At 45.5% G+C, this 16,170-nt stretch overlaps 1 protein-coding gene and 1 long non-coding RNA gene across 2 annotated transcripts in view; both read right to left on the bottom strand.

The window, feature by feature from the left end:
• LOC140188910 (uncharacterized) overlaps positions 1-16,170 on the bottom strand; it is an 838,801-nt gene that overhangs the window by 707,470 nt on the left and 115,161 nt on the right. The window lies entirely within an intron of this gene.
• Positions 5,592-10,116, bottom strand: LOC140189080 (uncharacterized). The gene is made up of 2 exons (XR_011883446.1): positions 9,971-10,116; positions 5,592-6,147 (listed from the first exon to the last, which is right to left on the bottom strand). It is a non-coding gene; the product is annotated as an uncharacterized lncRNA (long non-coding RNA).

The following is a 16,170-nucleotide window of genomic DNA, read 5'->3' as shown; positions in this document are numbered from 1 at the left end:
AAGGGATATGAGAGGATCATGGGACAGGAGGCCCAGGGAGAAGGAAAAGGGGGAGGGGGGGAAACACAGAGGATGGGCAAGGGGTATAGTCAGAGGAGCAGAGGGAGAAAAAGGAGAGTGAGAGAAAGAATGTGTGTATATAAATAACGGATGGCATACGAGAAGGAGGTGGGGCATTAGCAGAAGTTAGAGAAGTCAATGTTCATGCCATCAGGTTGGAGTCTACCCAGACGGAATATAAGGCGTTGTTCTTCCAATCTGAGTGTGGCTTCATCTTTACAGTAGAGGAGGCCATGGATAGACATGTCAGAATGGAAATGGGATGTGGAATTAAAATACCTATGTGGGCACTGGGAGATCCTGCTTTCTCTGGCGGACAGAGCGTAGGTGTTCAGCAAAACGATCTCCCAGTCTGCGCCGGGTCACACCAATATATAGAAATCCACATCGGGAGCACCAGACGCAGTACATCACCCCAGCCAACTCACAGGTGAAGTGTCGCCTCACCTGGAAGGACAGTCTGGGGCCCTCAATGGTGGTAAGGGAGGAAGTGTAAGGACATGCGTAGCAGTTGTTCCGCTTCCAAAGATAAGTGCCAGGAGGGAGATCAGTGGGGAAGGATGGGGGGGGACGAATGGACAAGGGAGTTGCGTAGGGCGCGATCCCTGCAGAAAGCGGGGCAGGGGGAGGGAAAGATGTGCTTAGTGGTGGGATCCCGTTGGAGGTGGCGGAAGTTACAGAGAATAATATGTTGGACCTGGAGGCTGGTGGGATGGTAGGTGAGGACCAGGGGAACCCTATTCCTAGTGGGGTGGCGGGAGAATGGAGTGAGAGCAGATGTGTGTGAAATCGGGGAGATGCGTTTGAGAGCAGAGTTGATGGTGGAGGAAGGGAAGCCCCTCTCTTTAAAAAAGGAGGACATCTCCCTCGTCCTGGAATGAAAAGCCTCATCCTGAGAGCAGATGCAGCAGAGACGGAGGAATTGCAAGAAGGGGATGGCATTTTTGCAAGAGACAGGGTGAGAGGAGGAATACTCCAGATAGCTGTGAGAGTCAGTAGGTTTATAGTAGACATCAGTAGATAAGATGTCTCCAGAGATACAGACAGAAAAATCTAGAAAGGGGAGGGAGGAGTCGGAAATGGACCAGGTAAACTTGAGGGCAGGGTGAAAGTTGGAGGCAAAGTTAATAACCACATGGGTCCGAGCTATGCCTACCTTTTTGTTGGCTTTGTCGAACAATCTATGTTCCGAACCTATTCTGGCATCTGTCCCCCACTTTTCCTTTGCTACATCGGCGTTGCTTCCTGCACGCATGCTGAGCTCGTTGACTTTATTAACTTTCCCTCCAACTTTCACCCTTCCCTCAAGTTTTCCTGGTCCATTTCTGACAGCTCCCTCCCCTTTCTAGATCTTTCTGTCTCTATCTCTGTAGACAGCTTATCTACTGATGTCTACTATAAGCCTACTGACTCTCACAGCTATCTGGACTATTCCTCTTCTCACCCTGTCTCTTGCAAAAATGCCATCCCCTTCTCGCAATTCCTCCGTCTCTGCCGCATCTGCTCTTAGGATGAGGCTTTTCATTCCAGGACGAGGGAGATGTCCTTTTTTAAAGAAAGGGGCTTCCCTTCCTCCCCCATTTTACGCACATCTGCTCTCACTCCATCCTCCCACCACCCCACTAAGAATAGGGTTCCTGTGGTCCTCACCTACCACCCCACCAGCCTCCGGGTCCAACATATTATTCTCCGTAACTTCCGCCACCTCCAACGGGATCCCACCACTAAGCACATCTTTCCCTCCCCCTCCCCCGCTTTCCGCAGGGATCGCGCCCTACGCAACTCCCTTGTCCATTCGTCCCCACCATCCCTCCCCACTGATCTCCCTCCTGGCACTTATCCTTGTAAGTGGAACAAGTGCTACACATGCCCTTGCACTTCCTCCCTTACCACCATTGAGGGCCCCTGACAGTCCTTTCAGGTGAGGCGACACTTCACCTGTGAGTCGGCTGGGGTGATGTACTGCGTCCGGTGCTCCTGATGTGACCTTCTATATATTGGCGAGACCCGACGCAGACTGGGAGATCGTTTTGCTGAACACCTGCGCTCTGTCCGCCAGAGAAAGCAGGATCTTCCAGTGGCCACACATTTTAATTCCACATCCCATTCCCATTCTGACATGTCTATCCACGGCCTCCTCTACTGTAAAGATGAAGCCACACTCCAGTTGGAGGAACAACACCTTATATTCTGTCTGGGTAGCCTCCAACCTGATGGCATGAACATTGACTTCTCTAACTTCCACTAATGCCCCACCTCCCCCTCGTACCCCATCCGTTATTTATGTACACATTCTTTCTCTCACTCTCCTTTTTCTCCCTCTGCCCCTCTGACTATACCCCTTGCCCATCCTCTGGGTTTTCCCCCCCCTCCACCTTTTCCTTCTCCCTGGGCCTCCTGTCCCATGATACTCTCATATCTCTTTTTCCAATCACCTGTCCAGCTCTTGGCTCCATCCCTCCCCGTCCTGTCTTCTCCTATCATTTTGGATCTCTCCCTCCCCCTCTCAAATCTCTTACTAGCTCTTTCTTCAGTTAGTCCTGACGAAGGGTCTCGGCCTGAAACGTCGAATGTACCTCCTCCTAGAGATGCTGCCTGGCCTGCTGTGTTCACCAGCAACTTTGATGTGTGTTGCTAGGACAAATACTGCATGGTTTCCTTCAGGGAAAATCTTGCCTGATGAACCTGCTGGAATTCTTTGAGAAGATTACATGTAGATTGGGTAAAGGGGATGCAGTCCACATTGGATATTTGGACTTTCAGAAGGCCTTTGACAAGGTGCCACATATGAGGCTGCTTACCACATTAAGAGCCCATGGTATTACAGGGAAGGTACAAGCATTGATTGACTGGCAGAAGGCAGCGAGTGGTAATAAAAGGATCCTTTTCTGGTTGGTTGCCAGTAAGTAGTGGTGTTCTGCAGGAGTCAGTGTTCAACCGCTTCTTTTTGTGCTGTATATCAATGATATCGATGATGAAATAGATGGCTTTGTTGTCAAGTTTACAGATGATATGAAGACTGGTGGAGGGGCAGGTAGTGTTGAGGAAATGGGTCGGCTGCAGAATGACTTAAACAGATCAGAAGATGGGCAAGAGAGTAGCGAATGAAATACAATGTCAGAAAATGCATGGTCATGCTCTTTGGTAGTAGAAATAAATGTGCAGACCTTTTTCTAAATGGGCAGAAAATCCAAAAATCTGAGATGCAAAAGGAATTGGCAGTCCTCGTGCAGAACAACCTAAAGGTTAACTTGCAGATAGAGTTGGTGATGAGGAAGGCAAATACAATAATTAACATTCCTTTCAAGGGGTCTCAAATATAAGAGCAGGGATGTGATGCTGAGGCTTTATAAGGCACTGGTGAGACCTCACCTTGAGTACAGTGAACAATTTTGGGCTCCTCATCTGGAAAAGATGTGGAGGCATTGGAGAGGGTTCAGAGGAGGTTCATAAGGATGATTCCAGGATTGAGAGTGTTAGCCTCTGAGGAATGTTTTATAGCTCTGGGTCCGTACTCGCTGGAATTTAGAAGGATGAGGGGGGATCTCATTGAATCCTTTCAAATGTTGAATGGGCTAGACAGAGTAGATGTGGAAAAGCTGTTTCCCATTTTCCATGGCGAGGGAGTCTGAGACAAGTGGGCACAGCTTCAGGGTAGAGGGGCGCCCATTTAAAACAGAGATGCAGAGAAATTTCTTTAGCCAGAGTGTGGTGAATTTGTGGAATTTATTACCAGAGGCAGCTGTGGGGGCCAGGTCGTTGGGTGTATTTAAGGCAGAGCTGGATAGTTTCCTGATTGGATGGGGCATCAAAGGCTTCGGGGAAAAGGCCGAGGAGTGAGGCTGAGGAGGAGAAGCAAGGGTCAGCCATGATTGAATGGTGGGGCAGACTTGATGGGCCAAATGGCCTAATTCTGCTGCTATGTCTTATGGTCTTACTCAGTTAATCCAACAACCACAACGTAATCAATGAGACACCGCACCCAACCCAGTAACCAAATAACCAATGTGTAAACGACAACAACGTGTGCAAATACAAGAGAGAAAATAATAATAATCATAAAGAAATGAGAAATAAATAGAGAACATAAGATGCAGAAGTCATGAAAGTGAGTCCATAGATTGTGGGAAACAGTTCAGTGATGAGTTTAGTGAAGTTAAATGGAGTGATCTCCACTGGTTTTGGTTTAAGGTGACACTGGTGAATCTCTTTTTCTAGTAAATGAATAGCCTGTAACTTCCCTTTGGACTTGGAGGCAATTTGATGTGGCAGAACAGAGGTGAGGCAGCGGACCCGTCACTGAGAGTGAGGAAGACACAAAGTTTGGTTGATTTAAACGCCGGGCCCAAATGGAAAAGTCAGGTACAGGCCAAATGGAGGCAGCGGGGACCAGGCCCCAGATCGTATCGAAGCAACTGAACCCAGTGTTTGGATGATGATTTCGGTGCCAGGCCAGATTGAAATGGTCAGTGTGTTGGGCCCGAGGCCAGGGACGAGCCGGTTCACTTCGCTGCTCCATTCTGCGCTGAACTAAGCATCTGTGAAATGGACTCTCTGAGGATTTCAGTTCAAAATGCTACAGTATTTGCTTGTGTTTATTGTTTGCATGATTTATTTTCCTTTCTGCACATTGGGTGTTTGACAGTCTTCTTGCTCTATTAGTGGGTTCTTTTGGCTTTCTTTGTTTTATGGCAGCCTGTTTGGAACGAACCTCAAGTTTGTAGAATATAAACATACTTTGATAATAAATGTACTTTGAACTTTGGTTGAAAAACCTGATGGTTGAGGGTTAAAATCAGTTCAAAAATTTAACAAAACTCAAAACTGATGATCTTTGCATTACAGGCCAGGATGCAGAAGAGTGGAAAATGACAAATATTCTTCCCCTTTTTAAGAACTTCAATCAGGACAAGACAGGAAACTATACCCTGGTGACTCTTACATTAGTGGTAGGGATATTCTTGGAAATGATTTTTAACAATAGGATCAACTTGTATCTGAGAAAGCATAAACACATTCGGAGTAGCGAAAATCTCTTTGCATGGACAACGTCAAGTCTTGCAAACTTGGTTGAATTTTTAAAGTGAGAAATTCAATTGCTGAGGGCCGAGTAGTGGCTATAGAACATGCGGACTCTGGTGAAGCTTTCAACAAATGCCCTGATCGAAAGCAGGAAGGCATACGGGCTGAATAGATATTTGGTAGAATATATTCAAAGTGTAGCTTGGTCAGAGAACACAGAACGTAATGGTTGAGGGGTGTGATTCTGACTGGAGACCTGTGAACAGTGGTGCCCCACAAGAATCAGTGCTGGGAACTCTGTCCTGACGAAGGGTCTCGGCCTGAAACGTCGACTGTACCTCTTCCTAGAGATGCTGCCTGGCCTGCTGCGTTCACCAGCAACTTTGACGTGTCTGCTCTTTGTGAAGTGATTTGGATGAAAATTAAGCTGGGCTGATTTGTAGGTCTGAAGAGACACAGAAATTAGTGGAGTTGTGGGTACAGAGTAAGGTTCACACAGGATAGACATAGACATAGACATACTTTATTGATCCCGAGGGAAACTGGGTTTTGTTACAGCTGCACCAACCAAGTAGAGAGCAGAATTATAGAAATACAAAAACAACAAACAATCAAACACTAATATGCAAACTATGCCAGATGGAAATAAGTCCAGGACCAGCCTATTGGGTCAGGGTGTCTGACCCTCCACGGGAGGAGCTGCAAAGTTCGATGGCCACAGTCAGGAACAACCTCCCATGACGCCCAGTTGTGTCGCGGTGGAATATGGCCGGAGTCCAACAGCAAAAAGTTCAATATCCAGGCTACAAACACGTTCTTCGATCGCAATATGACCAGGATTGCACCATCCATTGCGAACCAGAACAGCAAGCCCCCAACTCCTTTACGCTTACCGCTCTCAGTGCACTTCCGGTCAGCCTGAACGGTCTCGAAGCCCTCCATGGAAAAGTTTTGGTCGGGAATGTCCACGTGCAGTCCAAGTGGAGAACTCCTCTTCTCCATAAGCCTCTGTTGTCTCGACCCGGTCCGCTTTCCTCATTCAGGATGCAGCAGAATACAGACCAGCTGTAAATGCGGACAGAGAAATGGCAGATGAGCCAAAGAACTTTGGGAAGTCAGATTTCAGAGGTTTCCTTTGGAATTCCTCTCCCTGTTGGAGTAGTTGAAATGGCATTTATGGCAATGACAAGCTCCACCTCAAGAAGTGGGAGATCAGGGAGTCAGTCAGTGTCCCTGACAACTTCACATCAGGGAAATGCACCATCTGCAGCTCCTGACTGACCCTGTGAAGGACACGGAGCTGGAGATGGACAGATCTAGAGTTTCCAGGATGCTGAGACCAGAGTTTCAGTGAGTTGGTCACACCTGAGATCAGGCTGCAGATAGTTTAGTGACAACCATGACTGGAAAGAGGAAGGGACAGACAGTGCAATGTCTCCCTGTGGCTGTACACTCCTTTGGATATCCCTGACAGGATGACAAACCAGAGCACAGCAGCCCGTCAGGTCGGTGGTACTGACAGCCCGGTCTGATGCTCTGAGTGAGGAAAGGACAAGCAGAGCAGTAATGACAGCACTCTCACAGTACAGGGGACATGCAGGAGATTCTGTGGCAGCAATAGAGATGCCAGGATAATGTGTCGCCTCCTGGGTACCAGGGTCAGGTACGTCTGAGAGATGCAGGATTTCCAAAAGATAGACTTGCCGGTAGAGTCGGTGGGAAGGAAGCCAAATGCAATGTTTCATTCATTTCCAGAGGACTACTGCACAGAAGCAAGGATGTAATGCTGAGGATTGATGAGGCATTGGCTCAATCACACTTGGAGTATTGTGAACTGTTTTGGGCCCCTTATCTAAAAGAGTATGTGCTAGCATTGGAAAGGGCCCGGAGGAGGTTCACAAGAATGAAACCAGCAATGAAAGGGTTAATGGATGAGGCTGTTTGATGGCTCTCGGCCTGTCTGTACTCACTGGAGTTTAGAAGAAAGAGGGGATCTCATTGAAACCTATCAAATATTGAAAGGCTGAGATAGAGTGGCCGTGGAGAGGATGTTTCTGATAGTGGGGCATCTACAACCACAGGGCACATCCTCAGAATACTAGGACATCCTGTTAGAACAAAGATATGGAGTAATTTCCTTAGTAAAGGGTAGTGAATCTGAGCAGCCTATGTCAGGATGCTGTTCATTGAATACAGCTCAGCGTTTAACCCCATCATTCCCACAATCCTGATCAATAAGCTACAGAACCCAGTCCCTCTGCAATTGGATCCTCGACTTACTAACGGAGAGACCACAATCTGTGTGGATTGGTGATAATATCTCCCCCTCGCTGATGATCAACACTGGTGCACCTCAGGGGTGTGTGCTTAGCCCACTGCTCTACTCTCTATATACCCATGACTGTGAGGCTAGGCATAGCTCAAATACCATCTACAAATTTGCTGATGACACAACCACTGTTGGTAGAAACTCAGATGGAGATGAGAGGGCACAGAGGAATGAGATATACCAGCTGTGGTGTCGCAGCGAGAACATTGCACTCAGTGTCAGTCAGACAAAAAGAGCTGATTGTCGACCTCAGGAAGGGTAAGACGAGGGAACACGAACCAATCCTCATGGAGGGATCAGAAGTGGAGAGAGGAAACAATTTCAAGTTCCTGTATATCAATATCCCTGAGGATCTAACCTGGTCCCAACATATTGATGCAGCTACAGTACAAAGAGGGCAAGACAGTGGATATATCTCATCAGGAGTTTGAAGATTTTTGGTTTGTCACTTTAAAACACTCAAAAACTGCTATAGGTGTATTCGATGCATAGCATTTATAATACACGTTATTTCTGTTTTTGCACTATAGTTAATCTACATAATATACATATCCATATACACACATACTGATCTATTTATTCTTTCTATATTTTCATGTACTGCATTGAACTGCTGCTGCTACATTAACAAATTTCATGACACATGCCGGTGGTAACAAACCTGATTCTGGTTCTGACTCTGAATTCACTGCCACAGACGGCTGAAGCCAATTCACTGGGTATATTTCATGTGGAGGTTCTCGACTGTGGGGAGGAAAAGAGGGTCTGAGAGGGTTCAGAGATCTGTCATGATCTCTTACTTCTGGCAGAATGGTGCAGCAGACTGGATGGGCCAAATGGCCTAATTCTGCTCCTGTGTTTTATGGTCTGATGGTCTCCGAGCAGCTGCAGGACATTTCAAATGGAAGGCTGAGCAGCCAGACATCGTGGTGGACGGTGCATGTTAGTAATAGCAATGTAGGGAGGAGGAGGGTTGTGGTCCTCTGCAGTGAATTTAGAGAAATAAGACAGAAACTAAGAAATAGTAAGCTGTGTATTACTCCCAGTGTCACTTGTGACGGGGAGATATAGAAAGATACCACTGATGAATGTGTGGCTGAGGAGCTGGTGCAGGGCAAGAGATTCAGTTTGATCGATCAATGGGGATAACTTCTAGGGATGATTGACAGAAACTGTTCACTCCCTCGGGTCTTCATGGGAAGGAACAGTTTTCTCCCTCCTGAAACTACAGGGAATAGTTTTAACGTGACAGGTTGGAGGTTTAAGGAGGATCTGAAGGGTGAGGTGATGGAGGTGGATAAATTTATCTGAGACATGCAGAGGTTGGAGAGACAGAGACAGTTTCCCTCGGTATAGGTGTAAATCTAAAGGGAATAGTTTTAATGTGAGGGGGGAGAGATTTAAAGGGGATCTGCAGGGTAAATATTTCACACAGAGAATAGCCGGTAATCCAAATGAGTCAGAGGAGATGGTGGAGGCAGAAACACACAAAGTCTCTGTTTACAAACACTTCTCAGAACCTATGTACATCCTGCCCCAGTTGAACTTCCAGGTGCTGGGTCCATTGTTGTTTTCCATCTGTATTAATGATCTAGATGAGAATGTGGTGAACTGGATCAGGAAGTTCGCAGATGACACCAAGATTAGTCGAGCAGTGGACAGTGAGGAAGGCTAACAAATCTTGACATACGATGTGGACTAGCTAGAAAAGTGGCAGATGGAATTTAATACACACAAGTATGAGGTGTTTCGAACATAGGATTAACGAGAGAAATGTATGGTTTAAAGAGGATCTGATGAAAACTGTCCTCTTTCCCCTTTCCCCAGAAGGAGGTTACAATCTGGAACACACTGTCTGAGGGGGTGGTGCAGGCTGGTATTTAAGGACCATCTGGATGAGTGTTTGAATCACCAAGGCAGGGTAGGAGACAGACCAAGTGCTGAGTTAGTGGGGACAGATTCTCGATGGTCAGTATGGACATGCAGAAACCACTGACTGTGAAAGTGCAGTGGGAACCTGAAACACAGAACTTCAGGATGGACTCAACTAAAACATTCAGAACCCAGTACGACGGATTTTTCTTGTACAAAGGTATTAATGGTCACATACTGAACCAAACCCCTCAAAAGGTGACCAAAATGTTGTGGTCAGGCTTTCATATCCCTCTGGGCCTTGCTCACTGAAGCCCCTGTGCATGTGCCTCTAATATTGTTACACAGTTCCCTGTATGTGGCATCACAGGTAGACAGGGTTGTGTGTTCTACTTGCCTTGTCAGCCAAAGAACTGCCTCTCATTAGAGTTGGACAAAACTGTTCAAAGACAGATTTAAAGGGGATCTGAGGGGTAAATATTTCACACAGAGAATAACTGGCATCCGGAATTAACTCCCAAAATAGAGTCACTGGTTTATACAGAAATGAAACAGTCCCTTCGGTACAACTCATCCCCGCCGACCAAGTTGTCGACCTGAACTCGGCCCATCTGCCTGCATTAGGCCCGTATCCCTCTCAACCTTTCCCATCCATGTGACTGTGCAAATATGTTTTAAATATTGTACCTGAGGCAGAGAGCCGGTGCAGTGAGGCGCTGACAGACACTCACTGTTCCGCGGGCAGGAAGAGGAGAGGCGGATCGCACAGCGGAGCCGAAACCCCAACAAGTGGAGACCGACTCCACCATCTCGGACTTCCCGCACTGGACCGTTTCCAGGGAAACGACGGCGGTGACGGTGGGACCCCTGTGACGTCACCTCGTGTTTGTCACGTGACGGGGCAGCGGGAGCTGTCAATCAGTGGAGCCGCCAGAAAACTGGGGAGCATCGTAAGTAGAATCGGTCTGGGGAGGGTGGGGGCGGATTTCCAGGAACGGTGACTCTCCCACCCCACCTCCAGGAAGTGACTGTGTTATAGACTGTAATATTCACATTGCAATCTGACTCTTAGGTCCTATAAATATTTAACGTTTGTATTTTGTATATTTTTGTGTGGATAGTCCTTTTAATTTTGGATAAAAAACGTTGAAACTATATCAGCTTCATCAACCTTCCTGGTAACTTCCTCAAAAACACTCTACAAGATTGGTTAGGCATGACGTACAATGCACAAAGCCATATTAACTATTCCCAATCAGTCCCTCTCTATCCAAATAATTATATCTATGGTTGCTTAGAATACCTTCCAATAACCTTCCAACAACTGATATTAGGCTCACCGGCCTATGATTTCTTGGCTTATTCGTAGACCCTTTCTTAAGCAACAGAACAACATTAACTAACTTCCAATCCTCTAGTACCGCACCAGTGGATGAGGAGGTTTAAGATATCTCTGCTGGGACCCTGCAATTTCTGCATTATTCTCCCACAAGGTCTGTGGGACCACCCTGTTGGGCCAGTAGATTTATTCACCCTAAGGCAGCAAACTTTTCCTCTTCTGTGATCTGTACAGGGTCCATGACCTCGCTGCAGCATTGTCTCACATATGTGTCCCTCTCCTGAGGATTTACAGCTGAACAAAATCTATCTCCTACAACTCTTGTGGCTCCAAATATAGAATACCAATCTTATCTTTCAGAGGACCAGTCGTGCCCCTTTCTATCCTTTTGCTCTTAATATATCTGTATAAATGCTTTTTTTCCTTCATCTTTTATGCAACAGTAAACACGTTTTCTTTTCACCTTCCTGATTTTCTTCTTACATCTTCTCCTGCATCTCTTAAACACCTTAAGTACCCCATTTGTTCCTGCCTCTCGAGACCTGCTACATACCGTACATCTGTCATTTTCTTAATCCACTCTTAATTTCTCTCAGATACAAGGGCCAAGGTTCAATCTGTTAGCCTTGCCTTTTATTCTGAAAGAAGATACAAATTCTGTACTCTCAGAATTTCACTTTTGAAATCCTCCCACTTACAAATCACACCTTTGCCAGAAAATAACCTATCCCAACCCACACTTGCCAGATCCTCCTGGTACCATAAAATTGGCCTTTCTCCAATTTTGAACCTCAACCTGAGTACCTGACCTATACTCTTCCATAATTACATTGAAACTAATGGCATTATGATTACAAGATCCAAAGTATTCCCCTGCACAAACTTCTGTGACCTGCCCTATCTCATTGCCTAACTGGAGATCTGGTATCACACTCTCTCCAGTTGGAACTTCTGTGTACTGATTAAGGAAACTTCCCTGAGACAAATTTGACAAACTCGTCCCATCCAGCCCTTTTATGGTATGGATGTCACACTGAATATGTGGAACTTTGAAATCACACACTATCAGAACTTTAATTTTCTTGTAACAGTCTGTGATCTCTCTACAAGTTCTCTCTGCTAAATCCCATGGACTGTTGGGTTGTCTATAATATAATCCCATTCCTTTCTTAATTCCTCAGTTCTACCCATATAGCCTCATGAGACAAGCTCTCCAGTCTACCCTGACTGAGCACTATCGTGACATTTTCCCTGACTAGTAATGCCACCTCACCCCCTTTAATCCCTTCTGCTCTATGACATCTAAAACAATGGAACCCTGGAACACTGACCTGCCAGTCCTGCCCCTCCTGCAATCAAGCCTCACTAATGACATAATTCCACATGTTGATCCATGCACTGACCTCATCTGTCCTTTCCTACAATACTCCTTGTGTTGAAATATACGCAGCTCAGGACATCAGTCCTACCTTGCTCAAGCTTTTCATTCCTGACTTTGTACGTGGGGTTAACAACATCTTTTCCAACAACCACTCCACTATCTGTTCTGGTGCTCTGGTTCCCATCCCCTTGAAACTCTCGTTTAAACCAACACCCCTAGTAAACCTTCCCACTAGGATATTAGTCCCCCTCAAGTTCAGAAGAGAACCCAGTGATCCGGAAATCTGAAGCCCTCTCTCCCGCCCCAACTCCTGAGCCTCTTTAAACTGTATGATCTTCCTATTTCTGACATCACTGGCATGTAGGACAGATAGCAATCCTGAAATTCACAACCCTGTGGATCTTGTGCTTTCCGTAGCACCCAACTCCCTGAGCTCACTTTGCAGGACCTCGTCAATAACCCTCACCAGGTCATTGGTACACAAGTGAATCACAACCTCAGGCTGCTCACCCTCCCACTTAAGAATGCTGTGAAATCGACCTGAGATGTCTCTGATCCTGGCAACCGGGAGGCAGCAACCATCTGGGAATCTTGTTCTCATTCATGTAAACTCCTTTCTATTCCCCTAACCAATGAAACCCCATCACTACAGCTCACCTCTTCTCCCCACTTCCCTCCTGAATTACCGAGCCAGACTCAGTCACAGTGACCTGACCCATGTGGCCCACGGTATTCCAAAGTGGTATACGTGTTGTTGATGGGAACAGCCACAAGGGTACTCTGCACTGCCTTCCTATTCACTCTCCCCCTCCTGACAACCATCCCGCATCTTGGGTTTAATCACTTCCCCCATGTGCTGTCTATCAACAATCAATCCCTCGGGGGATCCAGAGTTCATCCAGTTCAATCTCCAACTCCTCAGCACGGCCTGATAAAAGTTTCAGCTTTATGCCTTCTAGCAACAGTAGTCATCAAGGACACTGGATGTCTCCATTTCTTCAGTCGTAGAAGAGAGCATAACAGAGGGTCATTCACTGATGGGGTTATAGCACAGATCTCCCAAGACAGTCTTGTTACATGCACGTGCAGTTCAACTCTTTGAATGATAATGCAGAAAGTTTGAAGTTAATAACTCATCTCCTCCTACCTTCGGCCATGAACTTATCAATTACCCCTCGTATGTCTATTTTAATGCGAGAAGTATTATAAATAAAGCAGATGAACTTAGATCGTGGATCAGCACATGGAGCTATGATGTTGTGGCCATTACATGGATGGTACAGGAGCAGGAATGGCTTTAGGTGTTTCAGAAAGGATAGGGAGGGAGGCAAAAGCGGTGGGGGTTTGGCACTGTTGATCAAGGATAGTGTCACGGCTGCAGTAAAGGAGGAAGACATGGAGGGGTTGTCTATGGAGTCTCTGTGGGTGGAAGGTAGGAACAGGAAGGGGCCAAAAACTCGACTGTGTGTTTTTATAGACCACCCAATAATAACAGGGACATCGAGGAGCAGATGGGGAAACAGATTCTGGAAAGGAGTAATAGTAAGTGTTCTTCCAGTGGGAGATTTTAATTCCCCAAGTATTGATCAGCATCTCCCAAAAGTGAGGGTTTAGATGGGGTAGAGTTTGCTAGGTGTGTTCAGGAAGGTTTCTTGACACAACATGTAGATAACCCTACAAGAGGAGAGGCTGTATTTGATCTGGTATTGGGAAGTGAACCTGGTCGGGTGTCAGGTCTCTCAGTGGGAGAGTATTTTGGAGATAGTGATCACAATTCTATCTCCTTTACCATAGCATTGGAAAGAGATAGGAATAGACAAGTTAAGAAAATGTTTAATTGGAGTAAGGGGAAATATGAGGCTATCAGGGAGGAACTTGGAAGCATAAATTGGAAACAAATGTTCTCAGGGAAAGGTATGGAAGAAATATGGCAAATGTTCAGGGGATATTTGCGTGGGATTCTGAGTCGATGCGTTCCATTGAAACATGGAAAGGATGGTAGGGTACAGGATCCGTGGTGTACAAAAGCTGTTGTTAATCTGGTCAAGAAGAAAAGAAGAGCTTACAAAAGGTTCAAAAAACTTGGTAATAATAGGAATCTAGAAGATTATGAGGCTTGCAGGAAGGATTTTAAGAATGAAATCAGGGGAGCGAGAAGCGGCCATGAGAAGGCCTTGGAGGGTAGGATTAAGGAAAACACCAAGGCATTCGACAAGTATGTGAAGAGCCAGAGGCTAAGACGTGAGACAATAAGACCAACCAAGTGTGACAGTGGAAATGTGTGTATGGAACCGAAGGAGATGGCAGAGTAATTAATGAATACTTTGATTCAGTATTCACTACGGAAAAGGATCATAGCGATCGTAGGGATGACTTGCAGCAGATTGAAAAGCTTGAGCATGTAGATATGAAGAAAGAGGATGTGCAGAGCTTTTGGAAAGCATCAGGTTGGATACATCACCGGACCAGAAGAGATGTACCCCAGGCAACTCTGGGCGGCGACGGAGAAGATTGCTGAATGTCTGGCGATGATCTTCGCATCATCAATGAGGATGGGAGAGGTTTCGGAGGATTGGAGGGTTGCAAATGTTGTTCCCTTATTCAAGAAAGGGAGTTGGGATAGCCCAGAAAATTATAGGCCAGTGATTCTTACTTCAGTGTTTGGTAAGTTGATGGAGAAGATCCTGAGAGGCAGGTTTTGTGAACATTTGGAGAGGCATAATATGATTAGGAATAGTCAGCATGGCTTTGTCAAAGCAGGCTGTTCCTTATGAGCCTGACTGAATATTTTGAGGATTCAGAATGTATTATTGGGCTGTTAATATACTTTATGTGTGTTCTTGGTTATATTGGACTGATAAAATTAAACAACCACCTTGGGTTTATTTGGAATTGAAAGCTGTGAAACAATTTTCTTAACTTTGTTATTAGGAGCTTCTTTACCTGTGCAATTAGCCAAAATTTCTAATCCAAATTTATATCCTATCATTAAGCAGTCATTACGAATTTGGTACCAATTTCATATTTTTTTTAATCTTAAGAAATTTAACCTTCTTAGTTTAATTTATTGAAACTGTTTATTTTAACCTTCACTTAGTGATCCTACCTTTTCTCTTTGGAGGAATAAAGGAGTTTATTCCTTCATGTATCTGTTCCAAGTTGCTTAAGGACAACAAAGTCACGGCATTGGAGTGGCCATCACAAAGCCCTGACATCAATCCAATAGAAAGTTTGTGGGCAGACCTGAAAAAACGTGTGCAAGCAAGGAGGCCTACAAACCTGACTCAGTTACACCAGCTCTGTCTGGAGGAATGGAACAAAATTCCAGCAACTTACACTGAGAAGCTTGTGGAAGGCTACCCAAAACGTTTGACAGAAGTTAAACAATTTAAAGGCAACACTACCAAATACTAACAAAGTGTATGCAAACTTCTAACCAACTGGGAAACTGATGAAAGAAATAAAAGCTGAAATAAATCATTCTCTCCACTATTATTCTGACATTCACATTCTTAAAATACAGTAGTGATCCTAACTGACCTAAAACAGGGAATATTTTCTCGGATTAAATGTCAGCAATCGTGAGAAACTGAGTTTAATTGTATTTGGCTAAAGTGTATGTAAACTTCTGACTTTAACTGTAGTATTAATGGCAAGACTCTTGTCCATGTGGAGGATCAGAGGGACCTTGGGTTCCGAGTCCATAGGACACGCAAAGCTACTACTCAGGTTGACTCTGTGGATAAGAAGGCATACGGTGCATTAGCCTTCATCAACAGTGGGATTGAGTTTAAGAGCCAAATGATAAGGTGCAGCTCTACAAGACCCTGGTCAGACCCCACTTAGAGTTATGACGAAAGACCAAGTTATTAGAAGATTGATGCTGATGAGAGAGATAAGAGAGACAAAAGGGAGAAGCGTTCAAAATGTTAATGAGAGACGAGAGAGATTAACGAAAAGAGACACAGTTCCGAGTATTAACAGACCAGTTGCTTTGAACCTGAACTGTTTGAAGTTTGATGGACAGATGAAACCCCAGCAGGGGGATAAAAAGAACAGGTTCGCTAAGGCACAACAGACATCACGAGATCACGAGATAACGAGACCCTGGAAGTGCGGTGTGCCGCCACAAGTTGGTGGAAATTTGAAGGTCTGGACGCGGGACCG

This window comes from Mobula birostris, chromosome 28 (assembly GCF_030028105.1).
Source record: "Mobula birostris isolate sMobBir1 chromosome 28, sMobBir1.hap1, whole genome shotgun sequence".
NCBI classification, from domain to species: Eukaryota; Metazoa; Chordata; class Chondrichthyes; order Myliobatiformes; family Myliobatidae; genus Mobula; species Mobula birostris.
Note: the sequence above shows the minus strand (reverse complement) of the source record. Positions and strands in the feature narration are given on the sequence as shown.